Source organism: Carlito syrichta, unplaced genomic scaffold (genome assembly GCF_000164805.1).
Source record: "Carlito syrichta isolate Samal-C Ts95f unplaced genomic scaffold, Tarsius_syrichta-2.0.1 Scaffold315803, whole genome shotgun sequence".
NCBI lineage: Eukaryota > Metazoa > Chordata > Mammalia > Primates > Tarsiidae > Carlito > Carlito syrichta.
Window position 1 is genome coordinate 891,101 of NW_007259899.1, and position 6,430 is coordinate 897,530.

The following is a 6,430-nucleotide window of genomic DNA, read 5'->3' on the forward strand; positions in this document are numbered from 1 at the left end:
CTGCTACTGTTTTCGCAGACACATCACTTTTTTTCCCTTCATTTTCAGGAAAAAAAATCCTCGGGGTTAGCTTTTCCTTGGACGTGATAATTTTCTACTGAGTTCTTTAATACCAAAAATAAAAAAAATTTAAAAAAATCATTGTTTTAAATCAACATTCTAGTTTTACCCAGAAGCTTTGGGAATCATATGTAAAAAGAGGGGGAAACTCGCATTCCTCAGGCACCATTACCCCAATCGCCGCAGCTAATGTCCCAAACGACCTCTGCCCAGAGAAAGTAAAAGTGAAAAAGGAGGTGATGTGGAATAATAACCTTGGTGACAACCAGATAGATGTTTAAAGGTACCGGCTCTGTAGTAAAGTTATGACTCCAATCAAAGGTGTCTTAACAGTGAAGGTACAAGTCATGGGAAGTCACTTCTTCACACCTCTGGCCAAAGACAGACATGTCAGGTTTGCTTGTGGGCCTGGTTAGGTTTGGTAATGTATATGAGTGCACTCTTACATTATGTGTTTACAAACCTACAAGCTTACCATTTGCTAGCTGTGTGGCCTTGAGAGAATGATTTAATCTCTCTCTGCCTCAGTTGTCTTATCTGTAAAATGGGGGGCTGATGATGACAGGGCCTACCTCATAGAGTTTGCTGGCTGTGATTTATTTATTTGTTTTTAGAGACACAGTCTCGCTCTGTCACCCAGACTGGAGTGCAGTGATGCCATCATGGCTCACTGCAACCTTGAACTCCTGGCCTCAAGTTATCCTCACATCTCAGCCACTCAAGTAGCTAGGACCATGGGTGCCACCACGCCTGGCTAATTTTTTACACTTTGTGGGGTCTCCCTGTGTTGCCCAATCTGGTCTTCTACTTCTGGCCTCAAACGATCCTCCCACCTCAACTTTCCAAAGTGCTGGGATTATAGGTATGAGCCACCATGTCAGGCACTGTGTGTGATTTAAATAAGATAATGATCCATGAAGGAAACTGCCTGCCAGGTAATATAAAGCCCGGATAAATGACAGTCATTTTTGTTGATTTTTTCCATCTTATCTGTCTTTATGCAGGTACATGGTTATGAAAATTATAATAAAGATTTGAAACAAAACAATGTTTTATGCGGTAAGGCCACACACTGGCACAGTTCTCTCCTCTACCATGTGGAATTTATGTTCTGTTTTATAATTTATTTGCATCTCCACAACTGACTTGTGTTACATAAAACTATGGAACTGAGTTATGCTTGGAATACATTTACCATGGTAGATTTGCAACGGGACTGAAACAGGTATTTGCCATTTTCAAAGCACTGTTTCAATTGGTCTTGCCGTATCCTTGTGAGGTCCACAGGACAGGTGCTAACTTCCTTTCACAGACAGGAAACTGAACTCAGGAACTTAATCAAGACCCTTCCAAGTCTCTGGAGCTCAACAAAACCATGTCTGTTACCCCACATCTCTACGTGGTTGTCTGCAATAGACACATACTTCCCATTTGTAAAAATAGTTGATGGTTTGTGAAATAGTTGATAGAGACTACGTTGATAGAGGGGCCAGCCCTTATTTGACACCTAAAGGACCTAGGATTCAGAGAAGCTCGTTGACCAGTGTGTTTGTGGCTGAGGGGTGGGGTTTGGGGACAACTTGGAGAGGAAGGAAGGAGAACTGGGTTTTCTGCTGTCTACGGCTCTTCCCCCGGCTGCAATTTCTCAGCACAGATGCTTGGAGTAAGGTGGTCAGTAAAATCATGATCTTAAGAAAAGACTGGAACAGAGGCTGCTGCTCCCTAACTGCTCACCCCTGGGTGGAAAACAATTCCCAGCTTGGGCCGGGTGTGGTGGCTCAAGCCTATAATCTCAATATTTTGGGAGGCTGAGGCAAGAGACTTGCCTGAATCCAGGTGTTTGAGACCAGCCTGGGCAACTTGTTCAGAACTCGTCTCTATAATAAATCAAAAAATTAGCTGGGCATGGTGGCGCACGCCTGTGGTTCCAGCTACTTGGAAGATTGAGGTGGAAGGATCGCCTGAGCCTAGCAGGTCGAGGCTGCAGTGGCCATAAGCATGCCACTACACTCCAGCCTGGGCTACAGAGTGAGACTCCAACTCAAAAATAAATAAATAAATAAATAATAATTCCCAGCTTAGTTCAGTGTCTTTGGGTGGTTATAACATTTCCTGTCTAGCCCATTTCTCTTCACCTCAGTTTATAATGAAGTAGGAGGTGGAAATGAAAGCAGGAACAAAAAATTCCCTTTAGTGAGGCTGTGTGCCAAGCACAGCACTAGATGTCTAACTCTGTCAATCACTCCTGACGCCCAAATAAATGCACTCTGACCTTCAGATCTTTAGTGGAATCTCCTTGAAATCACTGGACCTCACACACACACCCAGGTCTAGTTGACTTGTGTGTGCCCGCTCTTAGTTCAGCTCCTGACACAGAAGAGGTGTCCACTGTTTAACAGGAGGGTGAATGGATATTGAAAGGACAACCTAAGAACTGCCAAGATGTTATGATGTAGCATTCCCTATTAGGAACATGCTACTCTGCCCCTTTAAGGAAAATAACCCGATGGAATGGGTTTCTTTTCTTTTCTTTTTTGGGGAGGTGGGGGGGAGGGGGGCGTTGGAGTCTTACTCTGTTGCCCAGGCTAGAGTGCAGTGGCAAGCTCACGGCCACTGTAACCTTGACCTGCTGGGCTCAGGTGATCCTTCGCCTCAGCCTTCCAAGTAGCTGGAACTACAGGCAAACGCTAACATGCCCGGCTAATTTTTTTGATTTGTTGTAGAGACGAGGTCTCACCAAGTTGCCCAGGCTGGTCTCAAATTCCCGAGATCAGGCAATCCTCTCACCTCAGCCTCCCAAAGTGCTGGGATTACAAGCATGAGCCAATGTGCCCTGCTGGAATGGGTTTCTAATGGTGTACCCAGCATCAGGAAAATCCTTCTGGTGAGAGGTCTTCCTAACACTACTGTGTTAGTCAAAGTCAAACAAGGGAAACAGAAACCATTTAAGTATGTATAACAGAGGAATTTTAATGCAGGAAACTGGCTATCCACATGATGGGAGAACGAAGAATCCAAAAGGATACAGCGAGGCAGCCCAGAAATAAATAACACCAGAAAGCCAACAGCACCCCTAGACAGAGGAACCCTCTGACACAGCCTGCAGAGGTGTTCCCCACCCCAGCCCCACAATCCTGTGATACTGAATGGGAAGAGGTAAAGAAGAGCCTGAGGGCAACAAGCTGAGACCGAACCCATCCCTCAAATTTTTTTTTTTTTTGAGTTGGAGCCTCACTCTGTCTCCCAGACTGGAGTGCAGTGGCCGCTCCCGGCCACCGCAGCCTCGACCTGCTGGGCTCCGGTGATCCTTCCGCCTCAGCCTTCCTAGTAGCCGGAATTACAGGCATGCGCTACCACGCCCAGCTGATTCATCCCTCAAATTATTCGCTTTTCCCTCTCAAGTAAGATTGGTTTATCATTTTGATCTCTGTATAGAAAATGTTTTGGGTTTTTGAGATAATATATTGAGTGTCTATGATGCATCTTTTTTATGCCTTATACAGACTCAGCAAGGTTGCTGTTATAATCCCTGAGTTATCACAAGGTCACAGAGATTCAGACAAGTTCAGTGACTTGCTCAGGGTCACACAGCTCTATAAGGCAGAGCGGAATGCCAACAGGGAACTCTACATTCCGGTTCTCATGCTCATCCCACGAACTCAGCTGTTTCTCATGAAAGGCAGCACAACTGCATAGTTTTGTGTAGTATCGTGTCTCAGGGTCACTGGTCCGTGTACATGTGGGAGGTAATGTTTGCAAAGCTCACAGAGTTAAAGGGCTCTATCACGCCCTGTTTTTACTTTATGATGTATGGTGATAACCTTTATGATGGTGACTGTACTGAATTTATGATTACATAAGATCAGAAACATCATGTCCGCTGGGTTAAGGAGTACCTCAGAAACAACCAGGCAACATCTTTCCTTTTTTTTTTTTTTTTTTGGAAAAAGTTATTTTAATTTCCAAGTTGAATGTGTGAGGCTTAAAACAACTTTCTAGAATACTCTGGCCATAGTAGAGCAATCAGGGTAAGAGGAGGGACTTGTGGAAGAGTCTCATGTAGTGAAGATGAAAGACCAAGGACTTAAGTAAGTACATGCAGGATGCCACGTATCTTCCAACTTTTATGTATCCTGGAGGGGTCATCAGAGTCTGTGTTGGTGTTGGTGTTCCTTTCTCTCTAGCCTCTGATTGGCTGGAAGATTTAAAAATTAAGGAGTTATACTAACCTCAAAGAGTGAAAGATAAAATAAATGCTCGTGATTATTAATGTTTAGTTGAATTGGGCCTGAGAGTAGGTAGATATATCGGAGGCCATCTGGAAATCCTGAAACTTCAGAATGTCTGCATTGCTGGCTTACAGCAAGAGAACCTAACATCTCCTCACTAGTACCCTGGAGGGTTAAGGCCTGGTCTGCAGAAGGCAAGTGCAGATTCATTATCTATCAGAATAACATAGTGAAGGATTGACCTACTCACTATCAGACTGGCTAGTAACGACATCAGATCTTCTTAAAGGCACAATTTCCTGATGGCACTGGAGGCCCTGGAACAGGAGGAGGACACCAGGTGTTAGCCAGGGCAGGAAAAAGCAAAATTGGTGTCAACATTATCATTTTACCTCTTCCAATAACTATTACTTTGATTTTGACCAATGTAGGAAAGTAAGATGTGTGTGTATGTGCTTTACAATTATTGATACTTAAAAAAAAATCTAAAACTTGCAACTTTTAAACTTCGATCAATATATCTTGGAGACTCTTAAAAATTCAGTATTATGCAGATAGCTTGAACATCTTCATAAAACAGAACATTCTTAATTGTATTCTACTAAAATAAAGCAACACTGGATCATTTATACTTGGGTTTCAAAATTAGCTTGATAATAGGGTATACATTTGGAAACTGAAATTTAGTGTATTTTTTGAGGTGCTTACTCAAAAAAAAAAAATATATATATATATATATATATATATATATATATATATATATATATTAGAGTTGGGGGTCTCAATTTGTCACCCAGGCTGGAGTCCAGTGGCACAATGGGCTCACTGCAGCCTTGACCTCCTGGGCTCAAGTGATCTTTCTGCCTCAGCCTCCCGAGTAGCTGGGACTATAGGCACTTGCCAGTATGCCTGGTTATTTTTTCAAATTTTCTTTTTAGAGACAAGGTCTTGCCATATTGTCCAGGCTGGTCTTGAACTCCTGGACTCACCTTGGCCTCCCAGAGTGCTGCAGTTACAAGTGTGAACCACCATACTTGGCTCAATTTTTTTTTTTTTTAATTATTAGCCCTGAACCTGCAGGGCCTAAAAATTGGGCTAAAATTCTAAATTGTTCTTCTGCACAGAAATATTTAGTAAAAGGCCAAAGATTTATATGATGTTGAATGTGTTAGAGGGAAAGACTACTTCCAACTTACTCAAAAAAATTATATCTAAAAGTTCTCTACAAAAGTAATACTGGACTCCAGAAGTCAGCTGGAAATGTGTGTGTTGGGGAGGGGTGTTTGATCATCACATTTGAGAGAGGGAGTCTTCTGCTATTTAGTGGTGTTGTATGAGGGTCGTTAAACTTTCTACAATGAGCCGGGCTTGGTGGCTCAGCCTGTAATCCCGCGCCTTTGGGAGGCTGAGGTGAGTGGATTGCCTGAGCCCGCAGGTTCGAGACCCACCTGGGCAGCGAGACCCCATCTCTACAATAAATCAAAAAATCAGCCGGGCATGGTAGTACATGCCTGTAATTCCGGCTACTTGGAAGGCTGAGGCGGAAGGATCGCCGGAGCCCAGCAGGTCGAGGCTGCGGTGGCCGGGAGTGGCCACTGCACTCCAGTCTGGGTGACAAAGTGAGACTCCAACTCAAAAAAAACCAAAAAAACTTTCTACAATGCTGGAACAATCTCACCGTGACAGAGAGTTGTCCATCCTAAATACCAATAGCATCTCCTTATGAACACATGGGAGTATGTAGTCCTCCACGTATTTATTTATTTGTTTGTTTATTGAGCCAGAGTCTCACTCCATGATACATGTTGGAGTGCAGTGGCATGCTGCTCGCGATCACCACAGCCTCGACCTGCTGGACTCAGGCAATCTTCCCACCTCAGTCTTCCAAATAACTGAAACTATAGGCATGTGCAAACATGCCTGGCTAATTTTATTGTACAGACAAGGTCCCACCATGTTGCTCAGGCTGGTCTCAAACCTATGGGCTCAGGTAATCTTCTCACCTCTGCCTCCTAAAGTGCTGAGATTACAGGCGTGAGCCACAGCTCCAGGTTTTTTTTCTTTTCTTTTTTTTTTTTTTTGAATTGGAGTCTCACTCTGTCACCCAAACTGGAGTGCAACGGCTGCTCCCGGCCACCGCA